At 48.4% G+C, this 17,971-nt stretch overlaps 1 pseudogene; it reads left to right on the top strand.

The window, feature by feature from the left end:
• The first annotated feature begins 490 nt into the window (after nucleotides 1-490).
• On the top strand, nucleotides 491-1,372 carry LOC141084906 (chemerin-like receptor 1; annotated as a pseudogene).
• The last annotated feature ends 16,599 nt before the right edge of the window (nucleotides 1,373-17,971 follow it).

Genomic DNA, 17,971 nt, shown 5'->3' with positions numbered 1-17,971 from the left:
AGCATACGCTAATTAATTGTATGCATTTCTTGCATCTATATACTGTTTTTGTGAGGTGCTATAGAAATTTTCATGCATTATATGTACATGGTTGCAATTAATATATTATATACTAAATCTTGCTATCATTGATTTTTTATGATCAGAACTGAGTGCTCCATGTGAATATATTATTGTTGAGAGCCTTAAATTTGTTCTGTAGAAATTGCACTACATTGCTATTGAGATATTTTTTTCTGGTGTAAGCACTTACCTTGGCATGTTCTTTGGAAATTTTCTTGCTTTACTACAATTTTTAAATAATTTTTTCTAATAAAAAAATCGAGATTTTACTAATTTCTGGCTTATTCCTTCTTCCTTCTTGCCTGATTTTTGTGTAAGAATTGGTTATATTTATGTCATACAATATTACACGCAAATCTCATTTTGTTTTCCAGGATGAAAAAAACAGAAAATATTCTTGGAACATACAACATGGAAGACTAGTATAATGGAGAACATCACACATTTTGTTTCCTTGGAAAATGCTACATATTCAAATTATATGAATTACTATGAGAACTATGAAAGAAGTGATGATCATCAAGACAAAATCTAGGAAGTGATTCCCTATGCGGTGATCATTTCAGTGTTTTGCTTTTTGGAAATCATTGGAAATAGTCTTGTCCTCTGGTTTGGCTTCTTCAAGATGAAAAAGACAGTCAACGTTGTGTGGTTCTTTAGCTTGGCCATTGCTGATTTCTTCTTTGCATTAACATTTCCTGTATACATTGCACAACTTGCATTAGCAAATATGTCTACTTTTTTCTGCAGCTTAATCACGTTGATTTCTTCTTCTAATATGTCGGTCAGTGTCCTCCAGCTCACGGTCATCAGTTTAGACCGATGCATTTGTGTCATGTTCCTGGTATGGTGCCATAATCACCGAAAACCAAGATTGGCTTTCATCATTGTCTTGATCATTTGGATAATTTCAATTGCTCACTGTGCGCCATTCTTGCAATATGTAGACATTTGTAATATCTATAAAAGAACACTGTGCATCTTCAACATGCATAGATACAGTTTGCTTAAAATGATTTATTTACATTTTGTCTTCCTCTTCCTTCTACCGTTGATCATCATTGTCTCCTGTTACATCGTGATTTTCATGCGCTTGAGAAGGAGACACATCCTTGCATCTTCTAAGCCCTTTAAAACCATTGTGACTATCATCATTGCTTTCTTTATCTGCTGGTTTCCTTTTCATTTGAATTCACTTCTTCCTCCATTTGGAATCAGTAGTGGTTTTGCAACTTTCATTGCCTGGGTGCTGCTAATGATGAGTACGTCCATTAACCACATCCTCTATGTTTTCATTGGTCAGGACTAGAGTTGAGCGATACCAGCCGATACTTGAAAATATCGGATCGGAATGGATCGGCCGATCTTAAAAAAAAGTATCGGTATCGCCGATTCCGATACCGGGAACCAATGCAAGTCAATGGGGCCAAAATATCGGAATTAAAAAAAACCCTTTCTTTCCTTGTAGGTTAATTCTACATGAAGAAAAACAACTAAGAATAATGTAGAATGTATTGTGGGAGGTGGAGGAGACATTAAAGCCATAGAGGTTTAGCCCAATCAAATGGAATAGCAGGAATTAAACTTTTTTTTTTAAAGATGTTAGGAGTTACAAAGATATTGACTATGTTAGCCTCATTTGTATTTTGCTAGACATGTATGTCTTCTTCTTCTACTTCCTTTTTTTACATTCTTCTTCTTCTTCTTCTACTTCCTTTTTTTACATTCTTCTTCTTCTTCTTCTACTTCCTTTTTTTACATTCTTCTTCTTATTCCTTTTTTTACATTCTTCTTCTTCTTCTTCTACTTCCTTTTTTTACATTCTTCTTCTTCTTCTTCTTCTTCTTCTTCTTCTTCTTCTTCTTCTTCTTCTTCTTCCTTTTCTTACATTCTTCATATTCTTCTTATTCAACAATTATTATTCTACATATTCAGCTTCTTCATCTTCTTCCTATTCTTCTTCATCATATTCTTGTTTGTGTCAGGCATTCCTGTAGTTGTTATCTAGAAAAGTTAGAAGTTTACACCTTCCGTTCTGCCTGTCACAAAAGATTTACAACAGGATTTGTCCGCGTTCAGTTTGGCCTGCAGAAGCAGGCCTTTTCCAGGGGCACCACGAGGAGGAACGGACTCACCCCCATACACTGCTTAGTCTTCTTCTGCTTATAAATAAGATAATATCATTTGCTCAGAGTATTAGTCTTATGCTTAATGTTCTTCTGCTTTGTTTTTTTTATGCTTCTTTGTCTTCTCTCTCTTGTTGTTCTGCATCTTGGTGGTTGTCTTCCTGTTCTTTGTCCTCTTGAACCAGCTGACGGTACTGGCACCCGGAGGGGCAGCAGAAGGAACAAGAGCCAATGGCACTACCGAGGACCAGCTGACGGTGCTGGAACCCGGTTACTAAGCAGGAGGTACCTGTGCTACAAAGCACTACCAAGGACCAGCAGACGTTGCCGGAACTCGGATACCGAGATGGAGGCACCTAGGCCAAAGGCTCTGACGAGAACCAGCTGACGGTGCTGGAACCCGGAGGGGTAGCATAAGCTGCAAGAGCAAATGGAAATAGCGAGGACCAGCTGACAGTGCTGGCACCCGGAGGGGCAGCAGAAGGAATAAGAGCCAATGGCACAACCGAGGACCAGCTGACGGTGCTGGAACCCGGTTACTAAGCAGGAGGTACCTGTGCTACAAAGCACTACCAAGGACCAGCAGACGTTGCCGGAACTCGGATACCGAGATGGAGGCACCTAGGCCAAAGGCTCTGACGAGAACCAGCTGACGGTGCTGGAACCCGGAGGGGTAGCATAAGCTGCAAGAGCAAATGGAAATAGCGAGGACCAGCTGACAGTGCTGGCACCCGGAGGGGCAGCAGAAGGAATAAGAGCCAATGGCACAACCGAGGACCAGCTGACGGTGCTGGAACCCGGTTACTAAGCAGGAGGTACCTGTGCTACAAAGCACTACCAAGGACCAGCAGACGTTGCTGGAACTCGGATACCGAGATGGAGGCACCTAGGCCAAAGGCTCTGATGAGAACCAGCTGACGGTGCTGGAACCCGGAGGGGTATCAGAAGTTACCCCTGAAAAGCAAAGTTGGCATGCCGCAAGCTGGCCGCAGTTACCGAATCACACAGTCCTACAGGGGGTGCTTGTCCTACTGGCACTATGGAACAAACCTTTCTTACCAGAACCCGCAGTCCACATAGGAAGCACCTAAACTGCTGGCACCCTAGCCTCGGCTAACCCAACCGCAACACGACATGGCAACTTGGGGTGGCAAACTGACATTGACACTTCCCGGAAACAGCAGGCAGGGCTGGAACCAAGCTGGGCAGGAGGGAGTACCCGTGCCAAAGTCAGTTATGAGCAGCAACTGGCGATGTTGGAGCCCAGGACAAGCACTTAGCAGGCTGAGGCCTGATGTGCTGTCAATTGGGAGGCAGCAGGACAGATTGCCATCAAAACAGCAGGGGAACAGCTGACGTTACTGAACCCCACAAACACAGGAGCTAGTGTTTTACTCTGTGAAGACGGCACTTCCGAGCAACAACTGGCTGTGTTGAAGCCCAGGGACAAGCACGGAGCAGGCTTAGGCTGCATTGAAGAAATTTTAAGATCGGTTGTAGACTACTAATTTGAACCAAGCTCCACTTAGGCCTGTGGATTCACTGATTTTCGTATTTCCCCTGTCCTCCAACCCCGCCAGTTACAGCTCCGAAGTGGCGTCTGCACAATCCACACTTGTTCCTGTGTTACAGGTGTTCAGTCCGGTCAGTTAATCCCCTGATGTGTGTCCGGCAATGTCGCCTGCTCTGTCCACATTCCGATAATGGGAATGTGGACAGAGCAGGCGACATTGCCGGACACACATCAGGGGATTAACTGATCGGACTGAACACCTGTAACACAGGAACAAGTGTGGATTGTGCAGACGCCACTTCGGAGCTGTAACTGGCAGGGTTGGAGGACAGGGGAAATACGAGAGACAGTGGAGCCACAGGCCTAATTGGAGCACGGTTAAAAATCAGTAGTGGTACGACTGTGTAGGCAGCAGGAGACTTTGCCATCCACACAGCAGGGGATCAGCTGACATTACTGAACCCCACTGAGACACGGGAGCAAGTATCTCTTTCCGTGTGGACGGCACTTCCGAACTACAACTGGCTGTGTTGAAGCCCAGGAAATAGGAGGGTGTAGGCAGAGGCCTACTGAATTTTGAATGAGGTGACAGCAGGAGAGACTGCCATCCACACAGCAGGGGATCAGCTGACGTTACTGAACCCCACTGAGACACGGGAGCAAGTATCTCTTTCCGTGTGGACGGCACTTCCGAACTACAACTGGCTGTGTTGAAGCCCAGGAAATAGGAGGGTGTAGGCAGAGGCCTACTGAATTTTGAATGAGGTGACAGCAGGAGAGACTGCCATCCACACAGCAGGGGATCAGCTGACGTTACTGAACCCCACTGAGACACGGGAGCAAGTATCTCTTTCCGTGTGGACGGCACTTCCGAACTACAACTGGCTGTGTTGAAGCCCAGGAAATAGGAGGGTGTAGGCAGAGGCCTACTGAATTTTGAATGAGGTGACAGCAGGAGAGACTGCCATCCACACAGCAGGGGATCAGCTGACGTTACTGAACCCCACTGAGACACGGGAGCAAGTGTCTCTTTCCGTGTGGACGGCACTTCCGAACTACAACTGGCTGTGTTGAAGCCCAGGAAATAGGAGGGTGTAGGCAGAGGCCTACTGTATTTTGAATGAGTTTACAGCAGGAGAGACTGCCATCCACACAGCAGGGGATCAGCTGACGTTACTGAACCCCACTGAGACACGGGAGCAAGTGTCTCTTTCCGTGTGGACGGCACTTCCGAACTACAACTGGCTGTGTTGAAGCCCAGGAAATAGGAGGGTGTAGGCAGAGGCCTACTGTATTTTGAATGAGTTTACAGCAGGAGAGACTGCCATCCACACAGCAGGGGATCAGCTGACGTTACTGAACCCCACTGAGACACGGGAGCAAGTATCTCTTTCCGTGTGGACGGCACTTCCGAACTACAACTGGCTGTGTTGAAGCCCAGGAAATAGGAGGGTGTAGGCAGAGGCCTACTGTATTTTGAATGAGTTTACAGCAGGAGAGACTGCCATCCACACAGCAGGGGATCAGCTGACGTTACTGAACCCCACTGAGACACGGGAGCAAGTGTCTCTTTCCGTGTGGACGGCACTTCCGAACTACAACTGGCTGTGTTGAAGCCCAGGAAATAGGAGGGTGTAGGCAGAGGCCTACTGTATTTTGAATGAGTTTACAGCAGGAGAGACTGCCATCCACACAGCAGGGGATCAGCTGACGTTACTGAACCCCACTGAGACACGGGAGCAAGTATCTCTTTCCGTGTGGACGGCACTTCCGAACTACAACTGGCTGTGTTGAAGCCCAGGAAATAGGAGGGTGTAGGCAGAGGCCTACTGAATTTTGAATGAGGTGACAGCAGGAGAGACTGCCATCCACACAGCAGGGGATCAGCTGACGTTACTGAACCCCACTGAGACACGGGAGCAAGTATCTCTTTCCGTGTGGACGGCACTTCCGAACTACAACTGGCTGTGTTGAAGCCCAGGAAATAGGAGGGTGTAGGCAGAGGCCTACTGAATTTTGAATGAGGTGACAGCAGGAGAGACTGCCATCCACACAGCAGGGGATCAGCTGACGTTACTGAACCCCACTGAGACACGGGAGCAAGTGTCTCTTTCCGTGTGGACGGCACTTCCGAACTACAACTGGCTGTGTTGAAGCCCAGGAAATAGGAGGGTGTAGGCAGAGGCCTACTGTATTTTGAATGAGTTTACAGCAGGAGAGACTGCCATCCACACAGCAGGGGATCAGCTGACGTTACTGAACCCCACTGAGACACGGGAGCAAGTGTCTCTTTCCGTGTGGACGGCACTTCCGAACTACAACTGGCTGTGTTGAAGCCCAGGAAATAGGAGGGTGTAGGCAGAGGCCTACTGTATTTTGAATGAGTTTACAGCAGGAGAGACTGCCATCCACACAGCAGGGGATCAGCTGACGTTACTGAACCCCACTGAGACACGGGAGCAAGTATCTCTTTCCGTGTGGACGGCACTTCCGAACTACAACTGGCTGTGTTGAAGCCCAGGAAATAGGAGGGTGTAGGCAGAGGCCTACTGAATTTTGAATGAGGTGACAGCAGGAGAGACTGCCATCCACATAGCAGGGGATCAGCTGACGTTACTGAACCCCACTGAGACACGGGAGCAAGTATCTCTTTCCGTGTGGACGGCACTTCCGAACTACAACTGGCTGTGTTGAAGCCCAGGAAATAGGAGGGTGTAGGCAGAGGCCTACTGAATTTTGAATGAGGTGACAGCAGGAGAGACTGCCATCCACACAGCAGGGGATCAGCTGACGTTACTGAACCCCACTGAGACACGGGAGCAAGTATCTCTTTCCGTGTGGACGGCACTTCCGAACTACAACTGGCTGTGTTGAAGCCCAGGAAATAGGAGGGTGTAGGCAGAGGCCTACTGAATTTTGAATGAGGTGACAGCAGGAGAGACTGCCATCCACACAGCAGGGGATCAGCTGACGTTACTGAACCCCACTGAGACACGGGAGCAAGTGTCTCTTTCCGTGTGGACGGCACTTCCGAACTACAACTGGCTGTGTTGAAGCCCAGGAAATAGGAGGGTGTAGGCAGAGGCCTACTGTATTTTGAATGAGTTTACAGCAGGAGAGACTGCCATCCACACAGCAGGGGATCAGCTGACGTTACTGAACCCCACTGAGACACGGGAGCAAGTGTCTCTTTCCGTGTGGACGGCACTTCCGAACTACAACTGGCTGTGTTGAAGCCCAGGAAATAGGAGGGTGTAGGCAGAGGCCTACTGAATTTTGAATGAGGTGACAGCAGGAGAGACTGCCATCCACACAGCAGGGGATCAGCTGACGTTACTGAACCCCACTGAGACACGGGAGCAAGTATCTCTTTCCGTGTGGACGGCACTTCCGAACTACAACTGGCTGTGTTGAAGCCCAGGAAATAGGAGGGTGTAGGCAGAGGCCTACTGTCTTTGTAATGCGGAGACAGCAGGAGAGACTGCCATCTCCACAGCAGGGGAACAGCTGGCAGTGCTGAACCCCACTAACACTTGAACGAATGTGTTTGGCTCTGTGGAGACGACACTTCTGAACACCAACTGACGCTGTTGGAGCCCAGGATTAGGCGAGGAGCAGGCTGGGGCCTACTGGATTTTGGCAGGTGAATGCAGCAGGAGACTTGCCATCTCCACAGCAGGGGAACAGCTGGCAGTGCTGAACCCCACTAACACTTGAACGAATGTGTTTGGTTCTGTGGAGACGACACTTCTGAACACCAACTGACGCTGTTGGAGCCCAGGATTAGGCGAGGAGCAGGCTGGGGCCTACTGGATTTTGGCAGGTGAAGGCAGCAGGAGACTTGCCATCTCCACAGCAGGGGAACAGCTGGCAGTGCTGAACCCCACTAACACTTGAACGAATGTGTTTGGCTCTGTGGAGACGACACTTCTGAACACCAACTGACGCTGTTGGAGCCCAGGATTAGGCGAGGAGCAGGCTGGGGCCTACTGGATTTTGGCAGGTGAAGGCAGCAGGAGACTTGCCATCTCCACAGCAGGGGAACAGCTGGCAGTGCTGAACCCCACTAACACTTGAACGAATGTGTTTGGCTCTGTGGAGACGACACTTCTGAACACCAACTGACGCTGTTGGTGCCCAGGATTACGCATGCCGCATGCAGAGGCCAATGGGCAGCGGTTTTTATGGAGGTTGTGGACTACTACTGATTCTAACCATGCTCCACTTAGGCCTCTGGCTCCACTGTCTCTACTATTTACCCTGGCCTCCAACCCCGCCAGCTACATCTCTGAAGTGGCGTCAGCACAATCTACACTTGTTCCTGTGTTACTGGTGCTCAGTCCCATCAGTTGATCCCCTGATGTTTGTCCGGCAAGTTCGCCAGCTCTGTCCTCATTCCCACTACTGGTTATGGGAATGTGGACAGAGCAGGAGACCTTGCCGGACACACATCAGGGGATAAACTGATGGGACTGAGCCACAGGAACACAGGAACAAGTGTAGATTGTGCTGACGCCACTTCAGAGATGTAGATGGCGGGGTTGGAGGTCAGGGGAAATAGTAGAGACAGTGGAGCCAGAGACCTAAGTTGGGCACGGTTAAAAATCAGTAGTGGTTTGAATGTTGATGGAGCTGGTGACTCTGCCGTCCACACAGCAGGGGATCAGCTGGCATTACTGAACCCCAGTAACACAGGAGCTAGTGTGTTTCTCTGTGCAGACGACACATCTGAGCGACAACTGGCTGTGTTGAAGCACAGGGATTATAGTTCAGGTGGTAGAAAAATGAACACACCAGCAGACCTGGATACAGTTGCCAACCACTAATTTAGTCTGTAAGAGGAATGGCAAAGTCTTTGGAGATCCAGGCCTTGTTCATTTTCAGAAAAGTCAGCCGGTCAACATTATCGGAAGATAGTCGCGTGCGACGGTCTGTTAGTACACCACCTGCGGCACTAAAGACACGTTCCGATAATACACTGGCAGCAGGGCAAGCCAGCACCTCCAATGCATACTGGCTAAGCTCTGGCCATGTATCCAGCTTAGAGACCCAAAACTTGAAGGGGGAAGAGCCATCTGGGAGTACAGCGACAGGGCAAGACATGTAGTCTGACACCATCTGACGGAAGCGTTGCCTCCTGCTGACTCGAGGCGTCGCTGATGGTGTAGACAATTGTGGTGGACACACAAAACTTTGCCACATTTGGGCCATAGTGGTCTTGCCTTGTGCTGCGGCACTGCCTCTGCTCCCTCTTTGTGCAGAGTTTCCTCCACTGCCTCGACGCACAGAGCTGCTTTGTAAAGCACTTGCAACAATGCTGTCGGGTGGAATGGAAAACATTATGGACTGCACCAGTGACTCTTCGTACTCCCGCATTTTACGCTCCCGGTTCAACGTTGGTATGAGCCTTTGTACGCTGTCCCTGTAGCGAGGATCTAGGAGGGTGTACACCCAATAATCAGCCGAGACGAGAATGTGGGCGATGCGGCGGTCGTTTCTCAGGCACTGCAGCATGAAATCAACCATGTGCTGCAGACTCCCAACTGCCAAAGAACCGCTGTCCCCTGTTTGAGGCGTGACCTCGACCTGCTCTGCATCACCCCACCCTCGCTGTACATACTGAGTAGAGGTTTGTGTACCTCCCTCCTCTGGAGAGATGTCTTCCTCCTCCATCGACTCCTCCTCATCCTCCTCACAAAGTGTCCCCTGCCTAGGCCTTTGTGAGGAAACACGTAGCGCAGACTGTCCAGAAGCAGATGGCATTTGGGACTCCTCATCCTCCACCTCTTCTGAAACCTCATCCCTTAGTGCTTGCAGTGTTTGTTGAAGCAGGCAGATAAGGGGGACAGTCATGCTGACTAGTGCATCATCTGCACTCGCCATCCGCGTGGATTCATCGAAGGCACGCAAAACGAGGCAGATGTCCTTCATAGAGGCCCACTCAATGGTGCTGAAGTGTGAACGGCGCACAGTGCGACTTGTTTGCGCCTGATGCAGCTGGTACTCCATGACTGCTGCCTGCTGCTCACACAACCGCTCCAACATATGTAACGTTGAATTCCACCGGGTGGGTAGGTCACATATGATGCGATGTTCTGGAAGGCCAAATCGTCGCTGCAGAGCAGCGAGGCGCGATCTTGCCGTGCTGGAACGTCGCAAGTGAGCGCACTCTATGCGGACCTTGTGCAACAGTGCATCAAGATCCGGATAGTCCCTCAGAAAGCTCTGCACGACCAAGTTAAGAACATGTGCCAGACATGGGATGTGTGTGAGGTTGCCTAGGCCAAGAGCTGCCACCAGATTTCGGCCATTGTCACACACTACCAAGCCCGGCTGGAGATTCGCTGGCCCAAACCACACATCGCTCTCCAGCTTGATAGCATTCCAGAGCTCCTGCGCTGTGTGGCTTCGATTCCCCAAAGAAATTAATTTGAGTACAGCCTGTTGACGTTTGGCCACGGCTGTGCTCATATCGGTCGTAACAGGCTCCTGCTCTGCTGTTTCTGAGGAACTTGAGTAGGAGGAGGAGTCTATGTGTACAGACTGGAGTCCTGCAATCCGTGGCGTTGGAAGAACACGTACAGCGCCACTCTCCAGATCCGTACCCGGCTCCACAACATTGACCCAGTGGGCAGTGAGGGAAAGGTATCGTCCCTGTCCATGGTTACTGGTCCACGCATCGGTGGTCAGGTGGACCTTGCTACTAACGGCGTTTAGTAGCGCATGTTTTATTTTGCCCTCAACATGTTTCTGCAGGGCAGGGACGGCTCGCCTGCTGAAATAAAAGCGGCTGGGCACGTTGTATTGGGGGACTGCCAATGCCATTAAGTCCCGGAAGGTGTCAGTGTCCACCAGCCTGAATGACAGCATTTCAACTGCCAGAAGTTTGGCAATGCCAGCATTCAGAGACTGTGCTCGGGGATGGTTTGCCGAGTAAGGGCGCCTTTTATCCCATGCCTGTGCTACCGATGGCTGTGATGGATGGGAACGTGCTGTTATGGGTGGAATCTGACAGGGTCTCCGGACAACAGTGGCAGAGGTTCTTCCTTGGCGATCCTGTGAGGAAGCCGAACCAGCAGTGTGTGAGCTGGAGGAAGAGGGCCCAACACGAACTGAAGAGGTGGTAGGTGGTGCTGTACGTTGGCCTACGTCTTGAGGGTGTCTATGCAACTCCAACTCGTGCTTGGTGCGCACATGTTTCCACATATTTGTGGTATTGAGGTTGCTGACATTTCTCCCTCTTTTGACTCTCTGATGACACAGCTTGCATTTGACAAAGCAAATGTCATCTGCAACTGTGTCAAAAAAGGACCACGCACTGCAACTCTTGTGAGCGCCCGGTTTGCCTTTGGAAGGAGGAATGCTCCTAACGGGTGCCGAAGTGGAGGGTACAGGCAACCAAGTCTTCCCCCTCCCTCTGCCTCCTGTTTTGGCCGGTAGGGGAATCTCTTCCTCCGAGCTGCTCCCACCACCTTCCTGTTGCTCACGCCATGATGGGTCAAGGACCTCATCATCTTCCCTCCCCTCTTCAAACAGCTGCTTCTCCGGGGTTGTCTCGCCAGCACCGTACGCACCAGAAAGTGGCAACTGAGTCTCGTCATCATCTGATGCGTACTGAGGTGTGCTGACCATAGGCACTGGCCCACTCGCCTCTTCAGATTCAGAGGGACAAAGAAGTTGCGCATCACTGCATACTCCCTCTTCTTCACATTCAGGAATGCTGCTTGGCTGGCCCCCTCTTTCCAAGCCAACAGATTCCGAGAACAGAAGTAGAGATTGTGATGGCTCCTGTCCATGTCTCTCTGACTGCCTGGGCACTTTGGCAGGTGGTGAAGAGACAGATGGTTGCTCTTCGGTGCTCTGACCCTGAGAGGATGCGGAAGTAATTGAAGTCGATGCGTTAGCTGCCATCCATCCGACAACGGCTTCAATTTGTTCCTCCCGCAGCAGTGGGGTACGTTGAGGTCCTACAAAGCTGCGCATAAAGGACTGTTGCCTGCTAAAACTGGGGGATGCTGATCCACTGGTGCCCGCAGCAGGCCCAGAATCCCCACGTCCTCTACCTGTAGAATCCCCACGTCCTCTCCCTGCAGAATCCCCACGTCCTCTCCCTGCTGAAACTCCACGCCCACGCCCACGCCCCCGCGCCTTACTCCCTGCCTTCTTCATCTTGCAAGACTGCTTAAGATAGGCAAAAAAGGACAAAGGGGGGCCTTAGTGTGCTTATTCCTGAACAGCTGGTTACAGGTACAAGAAACACTAATTTTATGAAGTGTGTGTGTGTGGACTAGACTTTAATAGGAGCTGATGTGGCCTACACAAGTTCAAAATGTAGTGTTTGGTGAACTTTTTATGTGGTTTCTTTGTTTGAAACAAACTCAAAGTATGAGAACAAAGAATTGAAACTGATAGTATCACCAACTTTTTGGAGCTATTACAATGCAGGCAGGTAACCTACAATGCAAAAGATGAGGCTCCAAAAAAATTGGGTAATACTAATCTGGCTGCGCCGGCAGGGCACAAGCCAGAAAAAAAGGCTCCTCTATCTACTCCTATATAGTGTTTGCAACCAACCAATGTTGATGGATACGGATGGATGCACACTAATAGGAGAAGAAAAAATGAGCTGCACTCAGAGACAAATATGTGTGAGGCAGTGACGCACGTTGAGCGTCCTACAACCAGACGTAGCTGCAGGACACTCTACTCAGCGTGAGCTGCACTCACACACAGTCAGAGACCTCTCAGACAGCCGTCAACAGTGCAGCTAAGTGGGCACTGGCACTGACAGGCTGCAGAAAGGCTCCGCTGTGTACTCCTATATAGTGTTTGCAACCACCGTAGATGGAGACGGATGGATGCACACTAATAGAAGAAAAAATGAGCTGCACTCAAATAAAAATATGTGTGAGGCAGTGACGCACGCTGAGCGTCCTACAGCCAGACGTAGCTGCAGGACACACTACTCAGCGTGAGCTACACTCACACACAGTCAGAGACCTCTCAGACAGCCGTGAACAGTGCAGCAAAGTGGACACTAGCACTGAAAGGCTGCAGAAAGGCTCCGCTGTCTACTACTAGTGTTTGCAACCAACGTATATGGATACGGATGGAAGCACACTAGATTGAAATTATTTAAAAAATGCAGCTCAAAAAATAAAAGATGTATGAGGCAGCAGTGATCACACTGGGTGGCCTACAGCCTGACGTGGCTGCAGGACCCACTCCACAGCGTGAGCTGCACTCACACAGCCCTTGCAGACAGCTGTGAAAACAGCGCTGCTAGGGAAAAGCAAGCTACAGTGGTGGTTTATGTAGCCTGGATAAAGCACAATATTGTTTTTAGAATCGCTATTTCTAACTGTCCCTCACAGTCTTCTACAGCAGCCTGTCCCTAACTGAATTCACAGCAGAGTGACCAGAAATGGCGGCTGCGGTGGCTTTTATAGTGCATCATGACATCATTTCGGCAGCCAATCACAGCCATGCCAATAGTTAACATGCCTACATGCCTAACAGGATGTGCCCACACTTCGGAGGATTCCCATTGGCTTAATCAAAGCAAGCAGGCTCATAGCATGATGGGAACTTCCTATTCCGATTCCGATCCCGGAATCCGATATGAAAAAAGTATCGGAATTAAGTATCGGAATTCCGATACCGCTGATATCGGCCGATACCCGATACTTGCGGTATCGGAATGCTCAACACTAGTCAGGACTTCAAGGAAAAACATTGTGGTTCAATGCAGGCTGTGTTCGAGAAGTTGATTCTAGAAGATGAGAATGCAAATAAAGTCCGTGGAGCCTCATTTAAGGATTTCACTGATTGAGCGCCTTTGCCGGCTGCTGCAGTGTTTTCTTTGACTGGTCTCCCTGAGGTCAGTGATTGTTTTGTGATGTTCGAAGATGAGAAAGCAGAGTTTAAGGAACAAGAAAGGCAAATCGCACTTCCACGATTACAAGAAGTCACACTCACAGCATAAACAATACCATGAATTTGGATCAACTATAGATTTCTAAGTTGTAATTAAAGATGATTTCTGTTTTCTTTTTTATGGCTTTTTTATTGCACTTTTACGAGAAGTAAGACAATCTTTACTCTATTTACCTTTACTTATATACTGCCAATTAAATTCCTTCCTTTTCAATGAAGCCAATTTTCATTTTTGCATTTTTGTTTTTTTTAATCTCTTTGTTCCAAGAGCAGGGGAGGGACTACCGCAGTCAAAGCGATCACATCTGCGATGGGGCCCGGAGTCCTTAGGGGCCCGATCGCAGAGCTGCAGTCACTCATTGGCTGTGCAGCTCCATTCTTTGATTGGCTGCCAGGCTGCAATTGGCTGCTCTGTGTGCACAGGACCTGTGAAGAGGTCACAGGAGGGGAGGAGTCAGGGGTCACATGATCAGGAGTCTCCTGTATGCAGGACTCTTCTGTGCTGGTTGTCATGGTGCACTGCTGGATGAGTGTAAGTTTATGTGTGGGGTCAGGAGGGGTTTACAGGGTGTATGTAGCAGAGACGTATGTGTGTACAAGATGTACGGAGCAGAGCCATGTGTACGAATTGTATGGAGAGGAGCCGTGTGTGAATGAGATGTATGGAGAGGAGCCGTGTGTGCGAAGTGTATGGAGTGCAGCCGTGTGTGTACGAGGTTTGTGGAGCGGAGCCATGTGTGTACAAGGTGTACCGAGCAGAGCCGTGTGTGTATGAGGTGTACGGAGTTTAGCCGTGTGTGTACGAGGTGAGCGGAGCAATGTGTGTACGAAACGGAGGTGCGTGTGAACAAGGTGTATGGAGAGAAGCCACGTGCATACAAAATGTACGGAGCGGAGCCGCATTTGTACGAAGAGTACGGAGCGGAGCCGCATGTGTATGATGTGGACAGAGATGAGCCGTGTGGACGGAGCAGAGCCGTGCGTGAACGAGGTGTATGGAGCAGAGCATGTACGAGGTGTATGGAGTGGAGCGTGTACGCGGTGTGCGGCGGAGCTGTGCGTGTATGAAGTGTATGGAGCCGCGCGTGTACGAGATGTTTGGAGAGGAACCGTGCATGTACGAGGTGTATGGAGCGGAGCCACATGTGTACAAGGTGTGCGGAGCCACGCATGTACGAGGTGTGCGGAGTGGAGCTGCGCATGTACAAGGTGTATGGAGCGGAGATGTGCATGTATTTTGGCATTGGGGGGCCCATTTGAAAGTTTGCATCGGGGCCCATAACTTTGTAGTTACGCCACTGTCCAAGACCCATAGTTAATTTTATTTTTCTGTCCTCATGGATGTGTAAAACAAGCTTATTTTTTTCAGTATGATGATTCCAAACTTGTCCAGTTTTTTATATTTTAGTGGTAAAAAAATATTCAGATATTTGTAAAAAAAATGTTTTTTGGTTTGTGTCACCATTTTGTCAAACCCATAACTAGTGATGGGCGAGCACTAAAATGCTCGGTGCTTGTTGCTCGGGTCAAGCAAATTGGAATGCTCGGGTGCTCAACCAATATAATTCTATGGGAAACTCAAGCATTTTTCATTCAGCCCCCCCGGCAGTCTTTATAGGGACTAGAAATTGTGGAAATCGATGGGAACAGTGCTAAAATGACATAGGAACAGCATGGGGAAGACCCCTGGAAGCATTTCTGACTCCCATGTCACTGCTGTGAACAATGTTGTCAGAGTCTTATGCCACTTTTGCAGACTCACAATAAAACATACAAAAACTAAACCAAAATGGATTTTCCTGGGAAATATGTTAAGGAACATCCTTTCCAGGGTAATGATTTGTAAATGGCAAAATAAATAATCTAAAACAAAAATGTTCCTCCACCACTTGAGCTATGTTCACACGTAGCGTTTTTGAACTTTAGCATTGCATTCAACCAAGACAAATGCATTCACTGGGAAAAGTCATTTTACCATTTTACAACCTTTTCTGGCCATGTGGTGTGTGACACATCATCAGACACACCCTGCTTCTTTTATGAAGGAGGGGCTCTGAAAGTCACAAAACCTATATTTATAGGGCCATCAGGAGGCCTTTACTATTCCTAAAGGGCCAGCAGTCGGCCCTCACTATTCTTAGAGAGCTATCAGCCAGATATGTTGTGTTGTAACCATTATTAAACATTGGGTCTCCTATACTGTTATTGCATATGTAGTGAGAAGCACGGCTGGCCAAAATTTGGACGCACCCCAAAACCCCTTTGAAGAGACATATAGAAGAGCCTCCTGAAAACAATGTTCCCATTATTAGGAAGTGGTTCTCCCATACTGCTTGCCTATGCAGTGAATGCAAGGTCGTACCAAAATTTAGACGCACCCCAGTACCCCTTTGAAGAGACATACAAGAGGGCCTCCTGAAAACAATGTTCCCATTATTAGGAAGTGGTTCTACCATACTGTTTGCCTAAGCAGTGAATGCAAGGCCTGACCAAAATTTAGATGCACCCCAATACCCCTTTGAAAAGATGTACAGGAGGGCCCCCTGGAAACAAAATTCCCATTATTAGGAAGTTGTTCTCCCATATTGTTTGCCTATGCAGTGAATGCAAGACCTGGCCAAAATTTAGACAAACCCCAATACCTCTTTTAAGAGACATACAGTATAAGAGGGCCTCCTGAAAACAATGTTCCCATTATTAGGAAGTGGTTCTCCCATACTGTTTGCCTATGCAGTGAATGCAAGGCGTTGCCAAAATTTAGACACACCCTAATACCCCTTTGAAGAAACATAAAGAAGGGCCTCCTGAAAACAATGTTCCCAATAGTAGGAAGTGATTCTCCCATACTATTTGCCTATGCAGTAAATGCAAGAACTGCCATAAATTTGAATGCACCCCAATATCCCTTTGAAGAGATGTACAGGAGGGCCTCCTGAAAACAATGTTCCCTTTATTAGGAATTGGTTCTCCCATACTATTTGCCTATGCAGTGAATGCAAGAGCTGCCATAAGTTTGAATGCACTCAAATACCCCTTTGAAGAGACGTACAAGAGGTCTTCATGAAAACAATGATCCCATTATTAAGAAGTGGTTCTGCCATACTGTTTATCTTTGCAGTAAATGCACCCCAATACCCCTTTGAAGAGTCTTACAGGAGGGTCTCCTGAAAGCAGTGTTCCCACTATTAGGAAGTGGGTATCCCATACTGTTTGCACATGCAGTGAAATCATGGCCTGGTCAATATTTAAAGCCACTCCAAGGCCCCTTTGAAGAGACGTAGAGGAGGGCCTCATGAAAAAATGTTCCCATCATTAGGTAGTGGTTCTCCCATAATGCTTGCCTATGCAGTGAATGCAAGGGCTACCAAAAATTTAGAGCCACTCCAATGACCCTTTGAAGAGACGTAGAGGAGGGCCTCATGAAAAAATGTTCCCATTGTTAGGAAGTGGGTCTCCCATAGCTTTTGCCTATGAAGTAAATGCAAGGGCTGCCAAAAATTTAGAGCCACTTCAATGCCCCTTTGAAGAGACGTAGAGAAGGGCCTCATGAAAAAATGCTTCCATTATGAAGATGTGGGTCTCCAATAGTGTTTGCTATGCAGTGAATTCAGGGGCTGGCAAAAATTTGGAGCCACTTCAATGTCCCTTTGAAGAGACCTAGTGGAGGACCTCATGAAGAAATGTTCCCATTATTAGGTAGTAGTTCTTCCATACAGTATTGTTTACCTATGCAGTGAATGCAAGGATTGCCAAAAATTTAAAGCCACTTCAATGCCGTTTTGAAGAGACGTAGAGAAGGGCCTCATGAAAAAATATTCCCATTATCAAGAAGTTGATCTCCCATAGTGTTTGTCTATACAGTGAATGAAAGGGCTGGCAAAAATTTGGAGCCACTCCAATGCCCCTTTGAAGACATGTATAGGAGGGCCTCATGAAAAAATGTTCCAATTATTTGGTAGTGGTACTCCCATAGTGTTTGCCTATCCAGTGAATGCTAGGGCTGCTAAAAATTTAGAGCCACTCCAATGCCCCTTTGAAGAGATTGGCCGTCACTATTTCTCCCAGTGTGCCATCCCCGCATTAAACAAGCACGTGTCCCACATTAACCGTGCCCTCAACAATGCAGTTACTGGGACTGTCCATCTAACCAAGGACACATGGTCAAGTGCTTGTGGGCAGGGATGGTAAATCTCGCTGACGGCACACTGGGGTATCATAGTGGAAATCGGGACCCAGTCGGACCTAGGGATGGAACATGTCCTCTCTATGCCGAGGATTGCAGGCCCTATGTCAATCAGGGTTGCCCCACCATTCTGCAGCTCCTGCACCTCCT

The sequence above is a fragment of the Dendrobates tinctorius genome, unplaced genomic scaffold (genome assembly GCF_039654945.1).
Source record: "Dendrobates tinctorius isolate UK_male_01 unplaced genomic scaffold, ASM3965494v1 ptg000028l, whole genome shotgun sequence".
Lineage (NCBI taxonomy): Eukaryota > Metazoa > Chordata > Amphibia > Anura > Dendrobatidae > Dendrobates > Dendrobates tinctorius.
This window is presented reverse-complemented; position numbering and strand designations above follow the sequence as displayed.